The sequence below is a fragment of the Suricata suricatta genome, chromosome 9 (assembly GCF_006229205.1).
Source record: "Suricata suricatta isolate VVHF042 chromosome 9, meerkat_22Aug2017_6uvM2_HiC, whole genome shotgun sequence".
Taxonomy (NCBI): Eukaryota; Metazoa; Chordata; class Mammalia; order Carnivora; family Herpestidae; genus Suricata; species Suricata suricatta.
Genome location: NC_043708.1, coordinates 71,667,824 through 71,687,119, shown reverse-complemented (window position 1 = coordinate 71,687,119; position 19,296 = coordinate 71,667,824). Strand labels below are relative to the sequence as shown.

At 38.6% G+C, this 19,296-nt stretch overlaps 1 protein-coding gene and 1 non-coding gene across 11 annotated transcripts in view; one reads left to right on the top strand and one right to left on the bottom strand.

Annotated features, from left to right (window-relative positions):
* HNRNPC (heterogeneous nuclear ribonucleoprotein C) overlaps positions 1–16,694 on the bottom strand; it is a 53,964-nt gene extending 37,270 nt beyond the window's left edge. For 2 of the 10 annotated variants that reach the window (XM_029953000.1, XM_029953002.1), the window contains exons 1-3: positions 16,547–16,694; positions 15,870–15,916; positions 11,636–11,661 (exon numbers count right to left, since the gene is read on the bottom strand). The gene's annotated coding sequence lies outside the window, so the exon portion shown is untranslated. Of the gene's footprint in view, positions 1–10,924; positions 11,100–11,635; positions 11,662–11,991; positions 12,157–15,869; positions 15,917–16,546 lie in introns of those variants that run through there. The other 8 variants (XM_029952993.1, XM_029953001.1, XM_029952994.1 and 5 more) reach the window with 7 other exon arrangements.
* Positions 2,463–2,653, top strand: LOC115303281. Its single transcript, XR_003913970.1, has one exon. It is a non-coding gene; the product is annotated as a U2 spliceosomal RNA (small nuclear RNA).
* Positions 16,695–19,296: the final 2,602 nt, after the last annotated feature.

The following is a 19,296-nucleotide window of genomic DNA, read 5'->3' as shown; positions in this document are numbered from 1 at the left end:
CACAGAAATGCATGAAAACAATACAACCTAATGATTAATAAGTAAGAGCTGAGATTTTAGACAGACTTGTTCCGATTTCAAGGTCAACCCCTCTGAATAGTACACTACCCTTTGAGAAGCCAATTTCTTCCAAAACCAGATTCTTCAACAGTAAAATGAGTATTAATGGTAGTATTTGTCTCATAGGTGAGATAGGAGGCATAAATAAAGCACAGAAAACACTGACACGGTGGTTGGCACATACAAAGTGTTGCTGCTGCAATTGCTGCTACTACTTCATTTACTATTATTGGAAAATACCAACAAAAAAATGGGCAAAGGACATAGGTGATTAGCAAGTAATACTAAAGGTTTATAGAGATTTTTTAAATTCAACATCACTATAATGAAAACAAATTAAACCAATTACCATATTTCATTTACCAAACAAGCAAAAACACTTTAAACTTGAAATGGTCATTTTCATACATTTTTTTTCTCTGAATTGGTTCCATATTTTCAGAGGACAATGGGAAAATAAGTGCATGACAATATAGGACTGGCTAAATAAATTTCAGGACATCAATCAACATAAGCAGCAACAATTATGTTTTTTAATTTTTAATACTTATTTTTGAGAGACAAAGCACAAGCAGGGGAGGGGCAGATAGAGAGGGAGACACAGAATCAGAAGCAGGCTCCAGGATCTAAGCTGTCAGCAGAGCCAAACATGGGGCTCGAACCCATGGACTGTGAGATCATAACTTGAGCCAAAGTCGGTTGCTCAACCGACTGAGCCACCCAGGCGCCCCAAGCAGCAACAATTATTTAAAAATGACAACATACTGCCATTGAGATGTCCAAGATACTAAGGAGCACATGATATACAGTTGTTCCTTGAACACAGGAGGCAAAGGGCACCAACACCCCCCCACTGTGCAATAAAATATCCACAACCAACTGGACTCCCCAAAAACTGCTGACTGGAAACCTTACCCATAAGATAATTAACACATATTTTGTGTAGGTGTTATATACTGCATTCTTACAATAAAGCAAAAGGGATACCTGGGTGACTCGGTCTGTTAAGCTTGGTTTGGCTCAGGTTATGATTTCTTGGTTTTGAGATCCAGCCTTGCATTAGATTAAGATTCTCTCTCCCTCTCCCCATCCCCCGCTCACATGCTCTCTCTAAAAATAAGAAAAACAAAAAAGCTACGAAAATCCTAAGAAAAATATACAGTACTGCAGTTGTATTTTTAAAAACCCACAAAAGTTGACTGATACAATCCAAACCTGTGTTGTTCAAGGATCAACTGTACAAGTTATCTAATAAGTGTCAGACATTTCAGGATATAGTAATACTGTGAAGTTTTTAAGTAATTTTTCCTTAAATTTTCTTCAACAACCATATTACTTTCATAATTTTTCATTCTGCAAAGACTGCTTAGTGCTACCTTGCAGCTTAAGGATTACAATACACATCTTGGCCTAGAAGAAGCAAAGATTTCTATAACTCATCCTCCCCACCAAAGAGAACTTGTTATGATTGAGTGCTTCCCTTCCACAAAGAGCAATTCAAAACTATATAAAATTTTTAAAAATGGGCATCTCTCAACCAAATTTTTCATTGGATATTGTGTTTTACAAATTCAAGGTTATCTCATTAGTAGTCCCAACAGATACAGATAGTCTCTCCACATCTCAACATTTCATAATCAACTGTTGCCATCTGTCAGTTTCAGTGTTACATCAGACTCAAGAAAATACCAGGGTAGTGCATGTGACTCGATCTCAAGAGTTGTTGATTCAAGCCCCATGCTGAGTATAGAGATTACTTAAAAAGAAAAAAACAGAAAACCCCAGCATTTCAGAAGCATATCATACTATTCTTTTTTAAGTGTTCTGTCATTTATTTTTGAGAAAGAGCACAAATGGGGGAGGGCCAGAGAGAGACGGAGACACAGAATCCAAAGGCTTCAGGCTCTGAGCTTGTTAGCACAGAGCCGGACATAGGGCTTGAATGAACCCACAGACTGAAATCATGACCCGAGCTGAAGTCAGACCCTTAACTGACTGAACCACCCAGGCACCCCTGTTTTTGTTGTTCTTTCCTAGAAAAGGAAGGCTACTTCTTTCATTTGAGAAAGGGGTGCCTATGTGGTTCAGTGGGTTAGATGTCCAACTCTGGGTTTTGGCTCAGATCAGTTTGTGGTTTTGAGCTCTGTACTGACAGTGTGGAACCTCCTTGGGATTCTCTCTCTCTCTCTCTCTCTCTCTGCCCCACCCCCACTTGTTCTATCTCACAAAAATAAACATAAAAAATGATTTGCAGGGGGCACAGAGCTGGGGAGAGGCAAAGTGGATGGGGGGGGGGGCAAGGCAGAGGGTCCCAATCAGATTCTGTGCTGCAAAGAGCCCGATGTAGGGCTTAATCCCATGAACCATAAGATCATGACCTGAGCCAAAATCAAGACAGTCACATCGCTTCTCAGCCTTTTGGCTAAGATCAAGTGTAGTATCTGTTCACGTCAGCTTAATATCTGACGCGTCCTCTATTGGGGGACAGTATATTAGGTGAATTTTTAGAGCCAGGAGCTGGACTAGGAGCTTGCTCCGTCCACTCCGCGCATCGCCCTGGTATTGCAGTGCTTCCAGGAGCAGTGCCCAAAAAATAAAATAAAATAAAAATCAGACAGTCACTTAACTGAATGAGCCGCCCAGGCTCCCCAAACCTATCATATTCTTAACTACACTAACTTCTACATAGCAAAACTCCCCTTCAACAAACATCTATTAATTCTGGGAATGTTCATAAAATTTTTCTTAAATCTTTATTTATTCTTGAGAGCGAGAAACAAGAGTTTAAAGTGTGAGAGGAACACAGAGAGAAGGGAAACGCAGAATTTGAAGCAGGCTCCAGGCTCTGAGTGGTCAGCACAGAGCCTGACACAGGGCTCAAACTCACAGTTCATTTCATCACCTGAGCTGAAGTTGAGCGCTTGACTGACTGAGCCACCCAGGTGCCATTCTGGGAACATTTTTAAGCCATTTCAAAAACAGAGGTTCCCAAATCTACAAGTATCAGCCACGCATTAGGAATATGTACAAGAATGCTTTTCTTTTTTTTTTTTTTATGTTTTATTTATTTTTAATACAGAGAGACAGAGCATGAGAGGGGGAGGGGCAGAGAGAGAAGGAGACAGAACCAGAAGCAGGCTCCAGGCTCTGAGCTAGCTGTCAGCACAGAGCCCGACGCGGGGCTTGAACCCATGAACGTGAGATCTGACCTGAGCCGAAGCCGGAGGCTTAACCGACTGAGCCACCCAGGCACCCCACAAGAATGCTTTTCAAAAGAAAAAAAATAAGATCAACATTTCTTAATTACCTCAATAAGGTGAATAAACCTTGACTGGGAACTAAAACATCAAGAGCACCTGCAATATATAAAACCCCTGATCAAGAAAATAGCATCTTGGGGCGCCTGCATAGCTCAGTCAGTTGAGCGTCTGACATCAGCTCAGGTCATGATCTCATGGTTTGTGGGTTCGAGCCCCGCCTCAGGCTCTGTGCCGACAGCTAGCTCAGAGACTGGAGCCTGCTTCAGATTCTATACCTCCCTCTCTCTCTCTCTCTCTGACCTTCCCCTGTTCACGCTGTCTGTCTCAAAAATAAAAAACATTAAAAAAAAATAATAAAATTAAAAAAGAAAACAGCATCTTTATACCTGAGATTCATGGTTTAAATTTTAGGGATCGGTTTTAAATCAACAATTTCCTTTAAGTGGATCAGTAAATAATGCTCAAATGGCAACATGGTAATCTAGGTGGACAGTATATGTAAATTAATCATAGTGCTTTGTACATTTGAATATTTTCTTTAAAAAGCCAGGGAAAAGGTAAAAATGTTCAGAAGTATTATAATCACAGATCCACAATGATCTACAATTGTTTTTTCAAATATTTCTTTTCAGCTATCATTTATCACCAAGAAATATTTCTCATTTCTAATTTCAGTGGTTATCCCCATTTATCCAGTCTACCCACTTGAAATTACTTGATTCTTAATCCCATTTATAATTTGAGTCATTATTTCAAGTTTTACACAGAAAAGTTATTTTATATTGTATTATTGCAAATGTACATACCACGATCCAACTTCCCCTCAAACACCAAGAAACACTCTTGCCACAAAGCCCATCAAAATGTCTACATCACAAGTAAGCAATAAAAAGGGAGTGCAAGTGGTCTAGACCACTTTTCTTTGATGTGCCCATCCATTCTGGGATATGGCATGAAATTTGGTATTTCTATGAAACTTCCAGATTATGATTATGATGATGATGATGATGATGATGATGTTGCTGCTAGAGCACAGACCGTGTTCTAAATAGCAAGCAGAAAGGGTCAATGATACTTATTCACAAGACTTCATTTCCTTTTTATCTTGCATTGAGTTCCAACTTTTTAATTATAAACTTTTTAGTTATAACTATATATAAAGTTATATAACTTTTTAGTTATAAAACTTACACTATTTTATTTTACTTTGAGAGAAACAGAAAAAGCACATGGGGGTGGAGGGATGGAGAGGGGGAGGGAAGGAAGGAGAGGGGGAGAGAGAGAAAGAATGAATCCTAAGTGGGCTTTATGCTCAGTGAGGAGGCCAACATGGGGCTAGATCCCACAACTCTGGGATCATGACCTGAGCCAAAATCCAGAATCGGATGTTCAACTGACTAAACCACCCAGGTGCCCCAAAATATACTTTTTAAAGTCTACTATGGAGGCAGGTATTTGGAAAAATCAAGATTTTTCAGTATTTACCAACACTGGGCCTATTTTCTAGGTAACACCCCTGGGATCTGGGAAAGCACTGAACTGTTAAATCAAACATATTAATTTTTATACAGCAATACATATACATAATCACAGTCACGCAATGTAACAGACTATAAATAATCAACTCAATTGAAGTCAGGCTGTTACCAAATGAGTTTGTCAAACTAATGAAAAAATTTGTCATAAAACTTTATATTTTTATAAGGAAATATTAAGGAAATCTGACTTAAAGTTACTACAACATTCTCCATCACTCAGACTTAAGCAGCTAGAACATAGGATTATACCTAAATTTGAGAAGACAATAAAATGACCATCTTGTTACACCTATGAGTCTCCATCACTCAGACTTAAGCAGCTAGAACATAGGATTATACCTAAATTTGAGAAGACAATAAAATGACCATCTTGTTACACCTATGAGAATAACCATGCCAAGATTCTCTCAAAGTAAAAACAAAAAAACTCTTCTCTAATAAAAGAACTTCTCTAAGTCCAGAAAAGCCCAAGCAAAAGACAATTATCCTTCATTTACTGCAAAATCACATGAAGCAGAGGGAGCAGATGCAGGTATAGGTGAAACAAGATTACCCAAGGACCATTAAAACTGGATCAAGTTCATAGAAATGGATTATAGTCTTTTTTGGTGTAAGTTCAGGAATTTTCCACAAAATTAAAACAGCACCTAATATAGATATATCTAAAAACAAAAAGCATTTATAAAATTTTAGTTTTAAGACTGGTCAATTGTGTATAAAAGGGAAAAATGGAAGAACCTAAGTGCCCAACGGAGTTCTATTTAAGTAAAATGTTGTTCAAGTATGCAATGTATGCAGCTATTATAAACTTTAGATTGTTATCTACTAATTTTTATGTTAATATTATACTCCCATTAAGTAAATGAAAATTTTTGTTTGAATCTTACGTGTTGTACATATGACTTTCTTTAAAGCCTATGAATGCACACTCCCAGAGAATAACTTTTTGAAAAAATGACAAAGTTCTTCCAAATTTTGTCTATAGCCCCATCACAGGAAACACAACCACCCACGCTCCTAAATGATAACTTGACTCATTCCACCACAGCCAAACCTTTTTTAAATGTTCATTCATTTTTGAGAGAGACAGAGTTCAAGTGGGGAAGGGGTATAGAGGGAGACACAGAAATCTGAAGCAGGCTCCAGGCTTTGAGCTCTCAGTGCAGAGCCCAGTGTGGGACTCAAATTTGTGAGCCACAGGAGATTGTGACCTGAGCTGAAGAAGTCACCCAAGTTGCCTCCAGCCAAATCTATTTTAAAACTGTATTTTCAACTTAATTATAAAATTGCTTACTAAAAAACCCCTACCACAGGCCATAGTTATTTACACCCAGTCACAGAATCTGAAGAGTTGAAGCATTTCTACCAAAGGAGTTTTAAGTTTTTACATTAGAAAGGAAGTATTGTGTTGCTCATAATACTTCTCAGTCTTTAGGCATCCAGCAAATTTCCTTCCAACCCTAAATCCTTCTCCAAGCCCATAGGCAATCAATGTTGTTTTAAATGTACCTTGCCAGGTATCTCTCAGACCTTTATGTAGAAGTTTTTATTTATTTTTGAGACAGAGATAGAGCATGAGCAGGGAGGGGCAGAGAGAGAGAGAGAGAGAGAGAGAGAGAGAGAGAGAGAGAGAGAGAGAAAGAGCGAGAGAGAGAGAGACAGACAGACAGACACAGGATCCGAAGCTCGCTCCAGGCTCTGAGCTGTCAGCGCACAGAGCCCGACGCAGGGCCCAAACCCACGAACCTGAGATCATGACCTAAGCTGAAGCCGGACGCTTAACTGACTGACCCACCCCCTGAATTTTTTATTTTAATGCTGAAAATAAGGAGCTATTAGGTGAGTTTCAAGAAGAAACTCCTCTAGGCAATACATTTTTCAAGCATTACATTTCAGCAGGACCAATGTAGCTACCACACATGGGTGTGAGGGGCAAAAACGTAAACCTATTCCAATTGTGCACAATAACCACTTGAAAGTGAACCAGGCCATGGCACTATGGGTCAATTCTTATTTTTGAAAAAAAATTTTTTTAATGTTTTTATTTATTTTTGATACAAAGAGAGACAGAGCATGAGAGGAGGAAGAGCAGAGAGAGGAGACACAGAACCGGAAGCAGGCTCCAGGCTCTGAGCTAGCTGTCAGCACAGAGCCTGACGCAGGGCTCGAACCCACGAACGTGAGATCTGACCTGAGCCGAAGCCGGAGGCTTAACCGACTGAGCCAACCAGGCGCCCCAATTCTTGTTATTTTAAAACAAGCACTGACAGGATACTCCACGAGGTCTAAGGTGAGGTATGAGAGAAAAAAAGATAAGGATGGCTAACCAATGTCTGACCTAAATGACATAAAAACTGGAGTTTCATTAACTGAAAACAGGCACACGGGTTTGAGAGAACAGCAAGAGGCCAGCTTTGGACTTTTAAGTTGATACTTAAAAGGAGTAGTCAGCTAGGTAATTAGATTGACAAGTCATTCAAAAGAAGCCTAGATTGGTGATGGAACCATGGGAATCATTAGCTTATAAATGGTATATAAAATCATCTGACTGAATGAAATGACCCAGGGAGGGTGAGTAAAAAGAAGTGGAAGGACTGAACCACAGAGCACTCCAACCAAGCAAGAGAAAGAAAAAAAGCCAGAAATAGAAAAACCTGGAAGCTAAGTAAAAAATGTTTCAAGGAGGAACATGGTTAAATTATACCAACTGGTCAAATGTGATGAGGATTGAAGAAAGATTGCTGAATTTGGCTACACACCCCCTGGGATGTGTTTTTTTTTTTTTAAACCATAACTACGATTATTTACTTGACTAAAACTCACTTTTAGAATGTACTTACTTCCTCAGAAGAATACGGTCATATCCAAGTATTTCATAAAATTATACTTGGGATACCTCATTATGACATTTAAAGTGATACAAATTAAACAAAATATATAATGATACTTAGTTGGGAAATCTTTAAAAATGGAGGTCCAAAGAAATTTGGTGGTGGAGAGGCAGTAACTTTAACACAACTAAAGATTTGTTTTTCAGAAACACTTCAATATGTCAAGTAAAGAACAGTCAATCTAGTATGATTAAGAGTTGAACTCTGTAGGCCTAACTGCCTGAGTTGAATCCATGTGTCTGTCACCATTTACTATGTCTAACTTTGGGCAAATTTTAAAAGTTCTTTCCTTCAATATTCTCATCTCCAAATTGTGAATACTACTTATACGAACATTATGATTAAAAAAGTTCACACAAGAGTGCCAATCGGTTGGGCATCTCACTCTTGATTTTGGCTCAGGGATCCCCAAGGTCATGAGATCTAGCCCTGCTCTGTGCCAAGCATGGAGCATGCTTAAGATTCTCTGCCCCTCTCCCCCTCTAAAATAAAATAAATTTTTAAAAAAGTCAGAACTTTAACACTGATGGTAAAGTGTCCATATGATTACTTTCAAAAGGAAAAATCTGAGGATCTACTTCATTTTTCCTTTCAAATAGAGAAGTGATCCTATCATGTCTGACCCAAGGGAGTTGTTGGAGCAGTAAACTAGTAATTCCTAGAATCTCATCAACCTGCCCTCTTCAAACTACTTACCTCTGCTGATTAATACCTGCCCAAAAGAACTCATTTGAAAAACCTGGGCAAGTAGGATTATGTGCTTCTCTAAAGGATTAACCAGATAGTGACTACTCTGATAAAGTATTCTAATTTGTTGTCCTCTTTGAACTCTGTCCTCATCACTAACATTCCCAACACAATAGCTGGAAGGAAGTTCCAAAGAACTAGGATCTCAGCATTCTCCAGATCCTTATAAAATTCCTTTGGTTCCCAAGATAATATTGGTATTAAATGTGGCCCTACGACCTATATACTATGCTTGGTACTTGCCTATTTCCAACTTTATCTCTTATTCTATGCATTTTGGAGAGTATTCTCCAGTAATACTTCTTGTTCTGAAGCCAAGTTTTTGCTCCCATTATTCTGTGCTTTCAGGTAGGATAATCCACTTCCAGATCTTAATTTCAACATTAATTCCTCTAAGATCTCTTCACTGGCAGCACCCTCCCACCTCTATATTCTGAATTTGGTTATCTTCCTATCATCTCATTCTGTTCTTTTCCTTTTAGATTATAAAGTGCTCAGTGATCTATAATACCAAAGAGGGCAAGGAACAATATCTTTTGTTCATCCCTATATGCCCTAGCCTAACTGATTTTCAGAATAAGTATTCAAATGTCTACCTGAATCTTCATGAACACTTCAATCATCAGTGTTTAAACTGCTTTCTACTACTTTTAACCGCTCCTTTTGTTTACCCAACATTTACCGTAGGAGTCAGGCTGAATCCTTTGCTCATTATCATAACCACCAATTCCTCCTGAATTTATCAGCTCCTCTCTAATCCCAATTTGATTTTTCTGTGTATTTTAACAGGTTGCTTACCACCTACTTCTAATCTCATTCTCCTCTAAGCCATTTCCATACTATTGGAATGACATTTCTAAAATGAAAATCTGAGTGCACTCCATGGCTGAAAACCTCAATAGCTCACTAATGGTTTTTATATAAAATAAAAACTCCTTGGCATGGCATTAAAATTTTTATAATCTGGAGTTAATTCTAAGGTTCAGTTCAGTTCCTTCTTAGAAGTATTTCCTGACCCGGGCTCTTGGGTGGCTCAGATTGAAGATCTGACTTTGGCTCTGGTCATGATCTCATGATTTGTGACTTCAAGCCCCACATCAGAGTCTCTGATATCAGGTAAGAGTCTGCTTCAAATTTTCCGTCCCTACCCTGCTTGCATACTCTAAGATAAACACTTAAAAAAAATGTTCTTTAAGGTAGCATTTCCTGACTTTTAAGACTCAATGAGGTACTCATTTTCGCATGCTTTTATAAAATCTATGTTTACCTCTTAATCACATGGTAACATCTCATTCATGTTTCCTTCACAAGGTTAGGAGTCCCTGAAGAACTAACTACACCTTTTTGTATCTCCCCAAACTAGAACATGATCCACAAGATAAATTTGTAGAATGAACAAGGGCACAGAGTGAACAGCAACCACACAATGACAAAGAGAGTGTAACAGGTAAAAATAGCTTTCATATAATAAAAGCCATCAACAGTACTTGGACCTAGTAAAAAAAATTTCCATTCCTCCATATAACCTCAGGACAGATTTCTAGAACTTTCTCCCATTCTGGTTTACTTTCAGAATGCCTTTAGTGTTCACTTTAATTGGATTCTACTCTTTTAGTACAAGGGAAGTATGTTAATGACCCTAGTATCACACAGCACGCAATACGCCTTTAAAAATCATTTTACTTTTTAACCTCAGTTCAAAATCGACTACAACTCTAAAGTGAGTTGTATCAAAATATTTCACTATTGTCAGTAAAATATTAGACGCTGCTAAAATTCTTAAGTCTTTAGGTATTCATTCCTTCCTACTACTCTTGGGAACACACCAGATTCCCCAACATTTAGCTGGCCCACAAGTCATCACTGAAAGAGGTCAATCTCAGATCTTTCCTGATTTGGATACAGGTTAGATTTCACTTCCTGAGATTAAAAAGCCTACCCATCCTTAAAAAAAAAAAAAAAAAAAAAAGGGCCTCCCAGTGAGATAGCATTTACTATTACTGGATGTTTCTTATGATTTGATTCATGTTAAATTTCATTAAGAACAGTCTAAATAGAATACAATCCACAACCCAAGGAAGACTGCTCTGAATGACATTGTCTAATTTGCAATAATCTAAGGAACGCCATGTAATATGTTCTTATCTTGTTGCTAATAAAAACGAGCCATTTTCATTCTAAACTATATGTACGCTTCAGCTTGGCTCTTTCCAATTACCAAATTTTCTCAGCTCAAGTTACTTACAAACTCGTAATTCCATTACAGTTTACAAAAAACTGAGGTGGCATCTCTTGGGAAACATGAGATACACAAAAATCTCAACCTAAACTTTTCCAGAAGCTATCACCTACACCGTTATCAACTAGACTTAAAGGGGTGTATTTCCTAGTCTTTGCCATGAAACCAAGTGGACCTCACACCTCTTACCATCACCCAGGAAGGGTGTGCATCTGTTCCGAAGGCCCCCCTGGCTCCAGGTCATCCTGGCTGCTGCTGTTCCAGGCTGGGCATCCATGTTGCTGCAGCTTGTGGTTTGTGAGGGGTAGTAGTGTACAGGAAAAGCAGGATGGGATTTCAAGGGAAACAGGAGGAAGATGGCTTTCTGGGAAAATGCCATCACCATTATAGGTGTTAAGTAGTACCACACACATTTTATTGCAGCACAGTTTAAAAATTTAACAAATGAAGGATTAAAAATAAAAAAAACAAAAATAAAAAATTAAAAATACAGACGTCCAGAGATGCTCTAAAACAGTTAAGTTAAAGATCAGGAAAAATAAGGTCACAGACTTAACAGCCAGTAAAATTCTTTCAAGCGTGGGGAAGGGGATGAGGGCAAGGGTGGGGTTGGGAGAGAAAAGGTTTAGGTAATCAATCTACTTAAAAATGCTAATGCCTTCACTTTCTCTCCCAAGATGTAAAACTCCAAAGTCAATCAGGAGGCCGGAGAAATTCTTATGAACATTCAGAAAAACTCGATTTTAATCCGGTTAAAAATCATCAGTGTCATTATCATCATCATCATCACCATCATAAGTATAATAATAATAATAATAATAATAGTAACTAGTAACAACAATAAAAAGGAAATCAGCGGAAAGTCAGGAAAAATGTAAAAAAAAAATTGGAATAACTTACTGTAGCTGAAGATCAAAAAAATCTCACTGTAAAAAAACAAAAATAAAAATAGCCCAGATTAGAAAAACGGGAGGTGCAAAAATGTCAAGTCAGTAAAGTTCATTTCTTTTCTTTTTCCAAAAGCAGTTTCCACAAAAACCGCAAGGGTAAAGTTCTCAGTAGCAGACAAGCAAAGCCCTTTCCACATCATCAATCAATCTTAAAAATACACGAGGAAGTAGAGAGGTCAGTTTATGAGAGGCTAAAAGGCTCCTCCTCCTCTAACCCAACTGCTGCAGAAAAAATAGAAATAGAAATTTTAAAAATTACATCTTAAATCCAAGGCCCGTTTTTGGAAACAATTAAAAAAAAAACACCTGTAAATTTGCCGTAGTGCACACCAAGTTGCATCATTATGTTTAAAATGTCTTTATAAAATCAGTTTTGGAATGGGAATGTGTGTGTTCTGGAAGGGTGGGGGAAGGGAGGTTAAAAATCAAAGCTGAGCTCCAGTGAGTAGGGATGGGGTTCGCCTTGCTGCCCTGTGAAAGGAGAAGGGACAGATTGAGTAAGAGTTCCTCAGAAATGTTGTGCCCTAAACCCCCAAGACAGAAACATCTGTCCATTGCATCTAACACATTCTGGTAAAGCATAACATTAAACTGGGATGGGAATGCCTCTACAGAACCATCCCCTCCTCCAGTGACTTTCTTCACAACTCGATTGTCAGTAGGTGACTAAAATTTACTAAATATATGCCTATATTCCCAAAAGGGTCTAAAAAACAAAAATCTACAATCGAACGTTCATCTTGATAATCAGCAGTTTGGGCAAAGAAATTATAGAAAAACCAGGCCAAAAAAGATGAAGTAGTGAGCAAAAGTCAAATATCAAGAGTATGAAGGGGGAATGGCCTACCATGAGGATACATACTAGAGATGTCATCTATTCTCAAAACCAGTAAATGATTGAACTATAAGACCTGATAGGTTCTACATAAAGTAAAGGGGAAAGATGCTGTAAAATAAGAAGCACATAATATATAATAAGGAGCTCATCATTCCACTCACTGACAATGGAAAAACCACAAATCAAGATTATTATGGCTACTGAATATTTAATGTCATAAAAAAGGTGAAAAATAAATTATGGTCCCTGAGGAATTTGTTTCTGTGGTCCCACGGTTAATAAGCTAGTATACATAGTGAATTCCAAGATACGAAATCCAAGAATCTGATACGTAACACCACACTAAAAAAGGAACATACATGATCAGACTGTAAGATCTGCAATTAGATTGTAGGTCTTTTGAGCAAATAAGGAAATGATTGCCTTCTCATTTCAGTATTAGGCCAAATGTCAGAAAACATAAGTTGAGCTGTTAAAAAGTGTCCCATGCATCAATTATGTGTCAATGACTACAGCAACAGAACAGTTACTAAACCTCTAAAATTTTAACTATATTTTTCCAAAGTAGCAGACCAGTTGAGGCATGACAAGGAAGTTACTTTCACACTTGGACTGATGTGTTAAATTGTACAAACTACAGGGCTGCCTGGCTGACTCAGAGGAGCATGTGACTCTTGATCTCAGGGCTGTGGGTTGAAGCCCCACATTGGGTGTAGAGATTACTTAAAAATAAAATCTTTTTTAAAAAATTGTACAAACTATAAAGCTGTAGAAAACATAAGCTCATTTAAATGTTACCTCTAAGACAGTTTGTGATGTACAGTTACAGTAAAACTTTCATTTTTCTTACTTGTGAGTCATGGCCTGAACTGGGCACTCAAGATTTTCAGAGTATGTTAAGTAACTTTGTGGCTTATTCACAAATAAATCCTTTGCATGTATGTCACAAGACAAAAGCTTAAAAGAAGTTAATATGAAAAGAAGCACTCGCAATTCTCAAAGTCTTCCAAAATGTTATGTTAAACTGATGAGCTAGCAACTAAAAAAAAACCCAGAAAAAAACACAAAAAAACAAGCAAAACCCTTTAGTGCCTAATTGTACCTAGATAAAACCTCGTCCAACCTCTGGAATGTTTGGATCCCTTCTTCTAAAGGACTGTTCTCAAAGTGAGGGTTGCCAACCAGCACCAAGTGGCACTCATTAGAAATGCAAATTCTCAGGGCCCACTCCAGACTTAATTAGAAACTCTGGTGGTAGAGTCCTGCAATCTATTCCCACTATTCCCCTTGCTAATTCTAATATCCCTTCACATTTAGGAACCACTACCGAGAACTTAACGGGGAATATCTATCCCCTAGGTACGAGGACTATAAAATAAATCTGAGATCATAACCTTATCATAGTAAATGCACCAAGAGAATTAAACTGTATAATAATCCTTTTCTACTTAAACTCCAATATCTAAGAAAATTCACGCAGTTATGCTATGTCTAATATCTAAGAGTACAAGTTTTCACCAGTCAATTCTCTAGTATATCTAATATGTACCGAATCCTCATCTTCCCTGATCCCAAAGAGTAGTAGTAGACATATTAAGTATGAGTAATGCTTTCCAAAAATAATAACAAAACTACTTCAAGACAAAAAAAGTTAAGGTAGAAAAGTTACTAATGTACAAAAACTGCTTTTAATAAAACTGAAATCCATAAGGATTAAATGATTTGCATAACACATTAAAGAGGGTAGAGGAGAATAAAGTCTAGTTCGCTTAAATCTGTCACTCCCCACTTAACACCTTAGACAATGACCACTTAATATAATCTTTAATATTAAAATAACTAGGGGTGCCTGGGTGGCTCAGTCAGTTGAGCGCCCCGCTTCGGGTCAGGTCATGATCTCACAGTCTGTGGGTTCGAGCCCCGCATCAGGCTCTGTGCTGACAGCTAGCTCATTAGCCTGGAGCCTGTCTTCAGATTCTGTGTCTCCCGCTCTCTCTGACCCTCCCCTGGTCATGCTGTCTCTCCCCCTCAAAAATAAATAAAACATTTAAAAAATTTTTAATATTAAAATAATTAACTATTTTGGATTTATACCTTGTTCTTACAGCAGTAGTCCCATTCAAAATAAAGTTGCACGCTATATGAAACCCACTGAAGATCTCATCACAAATATAAGGAATGTTAAATTCTCTACAAAAGGAATACCGAACACCACCAAGCATTCCAGTGCTACGGACATGGGAAAACACAAGGTCAGGAGATCTGCAACTTAGTCATCCTTCTTAAACCCTTCCTCTTTAGCCACATGAAAATGCTACTAAATCCTACGTATTTAAAAACACATCTAAAATTGTTTCCAACATTAATTCTGGGGCCAAATCTCTCCAGCTGATATCAAACTCAAAGTAATTGTTTCCTTGGTATGTGCTGATCCCAAGAAAATCCCATTATTTCGAGCCCTTCCATTAATTTCAATTCTTATAACTTATTAAATATTCATTCTTTACATTTCTCTTTATTTGCCAACATTAGTTATGACTTAAATTAACCAATCACTTCCCTTATCTCATTTCTAACAGTTCTGCAGTGATAAACGTTAGTTTTAAGCTCATTTAATAATATACATGCTTAACTTTTTAAAGGACAATGCTTTCAATTCCTTTTACAGTATCTACATCGTGAGGGAATTAACAAATGCATCACTATTCCTGATAAAAGTACAATTACCTTGTTTCCTGAGATGAATTTACCCTGCAGTTTTGGTTTAAATTTTGCTTAATAACAGTTTTTGTGAAAAGTAATGCATTACGAAAAATAAAATCAACTAAATCTTCCCCTTCCCAGCATATGAAGGAGAAAAAGTGATTTCTTGGATAAGTGAATATGATACTACTTACAAGAAACCTATGTAATTTTTATAAACTTAGTGAACATTTTTAGTAAATTTCAGGACTTATAGAGTAAGCATTATAAGAGTTCCTTAATAAAAAATATATAGTTACGCATTTTTACCCAAGTTGAGATATTCTGGAAAAATGCCAGAATTATCCTGAAAGTCAAATTTTAAATTTCTCTTAGAATGTTACATTAGTAACAACTGCAATTCTCTTATTTTCCCCATGTGCAGTTTGTAAATTTCCAATTACCTCTAGTGGTTGCTGTAATTCGGTTCTTGTAAAGATTCAAATACAGTACTTCCAATACCTACTATTCCAATAGCTAAGTAAAGCCACTTGACTAACCAACCTAGTGGTCAAATTCCTCAGTAGTTCCGCTACTGATTTACTATGACCCTAGTAACCGACACTCTAATGCCTCAGTGGCTGAGAAAGATAGTAGTACCTACCTCAAGCCAAGTTCCACTAACTTATATTATTTCAAGTGATTTGTAACCTGCAGATAAAAAGCCAGCTTTAATTATTACTGTTAATATGCAAATGATCACAATTTAAAAAAATAGAATTGAAAACAACTATGTCGAGGTCCGCCATTGCTCAGAGAGGTATAAGATAAAAAGTAATCAGCAAAACGTTAAATCTATTGTTATATTTATTACTCCTATCCTGCGGTATGCTCCAGAATCTAAAGGCTTGCGGTACAGGATTTACTTGGTAACCCTTACCCATCCCCCGCCCAATTGTTAAATTTAACACGAGGCATCGACACTACATGAACTTCAACTGTATTAAGGAGCATCTGAGCATCTCGATTTTCCCTTTATCTCTCTCCTGGAATCCTCATGGTCGTAGAAAATGAAAGGAAGCAGCCGTTAACACAGAAAGCGAAAAAGAAAAACGACATTTCCCCTGCCGACCGTGGCCCAGAGGACACCAGGTTAAATCTACGCAAGGACTGAGGCCTATAAAACTCTGTCCTGCATAAAACCTAATGGCCCAACGCAAACTGAATAAATGGGGGCCTAGTTACTCTATCAAGGGTAGGGTTCCCTCGTCTTCTCTCCCACACCCCTTCGCGCTCCCGGAGGAACCCAGCGCCAGGCCTGCTTCCGCCCCCTCCACTTACCAGGAGGGGGTAGGGAGAAGGGATTCGATTCTGAATCTCCTACTCCCGAGTTCTACGTGGAGAAGCCAACTTGCGGCTCGAGGTCTACAACGCGGTCACAACCGCTCAGTCTCCGTCTCTTCACAAAATGGCCCCCGAGTCTCCTCTGCCGCCGAGGCGAAGGCCTAACCCCCGCCTCGCTCCCGAGAATCCTGCTATTGGCTGCGACTTTTCTCGCTTCCGTTTCTAATTAGACAGTTCTACTGTTCTTCACAATGCTGCCCAATCACAATCAGGGGTGGGTTAGACTATGCAAGAGAATTTCCACATGCGTGGGAGAAACTAGTTTGCAAATGGCTACGTTTCCTGTCATTTATCACCTGAGAAGTGTTTATTGGTCACTGTACCTAACGTAGCGCTGGGTGGAAACTCGTCTTTGTATCGCGCACCGCTTCACATCCGGGTATCCGGGAGGTCTGATTGGCGGTTGCATTCTCCTATCGCTGCTCCTTAGATCTCCAGTAGAAGACCCACCCAGATCTCGGAATTCCCGCGGCGTGGGGGCGGGGAAGGATTGAGGGATTTCGTTAGGTAGCGGGCTAGAAGGATCTGCCCTAGGCTTGGGTGTAGGAGAAAGGTGACGCACCAAGTGAATCCTCCACCGAATGTGAGAAAGGAGAGGACTTTTCTTAGGCAAGGAAGCAGTGAGGACCAGACTGCAGAAAACTAACCAGCCCTGCGGTTTTTCCAACTCAAATCCCTTCTCAGTTCTAGACCGGAATGTCAGCCCCTCTCCTGGACAGCTCCACTTGTCAGCCTGTCAAGCCCTGCTTCAAACAACCCGTATCTCACCCAAACCAACTAACTTCCTTATTCCTTTCCACTACAAAAAATAAACGAAGTGCTCGCCTAGCATACTAGGCCCACCCTTTGGCCTCAAGTCATCCTGCTGTTACCCTAGTGCAAACCAAATTGGCTTACCCCTCGCCGTCTAGATCTGGTCCCTTAAGTCGCCTGCCAATCCCTCTGGTTATATTATAGCAGCTGTGACCGCAATCAAGATAGGTCCAGCTCTACTAAGAATGGGAGAGATTTCTTTACCTAGTTAAGGAAAGGAGGATGCAGAACACCTGATACTGTGATTACATCTGTATTCGTTTTAAGGGGTAAATGTATATGTGAATGCGGTTTTATGCATTAGTTTTGAATTCTGAATTGTAGAGAGATTCACGATGAAGCTAGCTCTGTTAATCTGTCAAATGACAAAAGAATTTATTAACTAGCTTGATGTTCTTCCTTCAAGAGAAAACAATCCATGGATTGGGAGGATACAGTGCCTCTCAAGCAAAGGCAACTCAGAAACAGGGCTGGGGTTGCATTTCTGACCTTATTTAGAAAGGTCAAGGAAAAGGAAATAAGTTTAGAACCCAGTGTTGCCTTGACCTTTGGGGATTGGCTGAGAGAGTATACAGCATTTCCGGTCAAGCAGAATTTAGAGGGCACACCTGGCTAGAAGGACTCCATCTTGGATCTAGAAATTTACTTCAACATACCTTTGGTGAGCAGGCTTTTTACCTTTTTCGGGGGTATGCCTTGTTATACTGCTTGAATTTTTTGGCCACATGCATGTATTGCTTTTAAGCAAATTGGAAAAGCAAAGCCAAAGCATGTAAAAAAAATACGCTCAATTACTAATAGTGGTTCCCTTCCTGGTGGGAGAATTACAGGTGCTTTTTGTTCTGTTAGTTGTTTTTGTTTGTTTGTTTACTTGTTCTTTTCTGTATTTTCCAAATTACCAACTTTAAACTAGTAATCAGAGGACAACATCCTACAAGTGCTTGAGACATCAGTTCAATTGCCAGGTTGCATTTGAAACTCTCTCATAGCGCTGTGGTTAATTTTACAGTCTTCTATCCTCCTGAATGGTAAGTTGTTTTGTTTTGTTTTTCTTAATTTTTATTATTGAAGTATAGTTGACAATGTTATACTACTTTCAAGTACACAACCTAGTGATTTGACAGTGTCATACATCATGTTATGCTCACCACCCACAATAAGTATAGTTACCATACAGTGTTTTTCCAATATTGTAGCCTGTATTCACTATGCTCTACGTTCCAAACCTGTAGCTTATTTCTTTTATAACTGGAAGTTTGTATCTCTTAATCCTCTTCACCTATTTCACCTATCCCACCTACTCCCTCCCCTCTGGCAATCACCAATTCTCTGTATTTATCGGGCTCTTTCCATTTTTAATTTTTTATTAAAAAATGTTTTAATGCTTTTTATTTATTTTTGAGAGACAGAGAGAGACAGCGTGAGGAGGGGAGGGTCAGAGAGAGAGGGAGACACAGAATCCAAAGCAGGCTTCAGGCTCTGTGCTGACAGCTCAGAGCCTGACATGAGGGTCAAACCCACAAACCGTGAGATCATGACCTGAGCTGAAGCCGGACGCTTAACCGACTGAGCCACCCAGGTGCCCCTATTTTTTATTTTTTAGGTTACACATATAAGTGCAAGCCTATAATATTTGCCTATTCTGTCTGATGTATTTCACTTAGCATAATACTCTCTAGGCCCCTCCATGTTGTCACAGATGACAAGATCACATATTTTTAATGCCTTAGAAATATTCCATTGTGTGTGTAGATGCATATATATCACCTTTAGCCATTCATCTACTGAAGAACACTTAGGTTCTTCTGTGTCTTGGCCATTGTAAAAAATGCTGCAATAAACATAGGGATGCATAGCTCCCCATAGTTTTCATT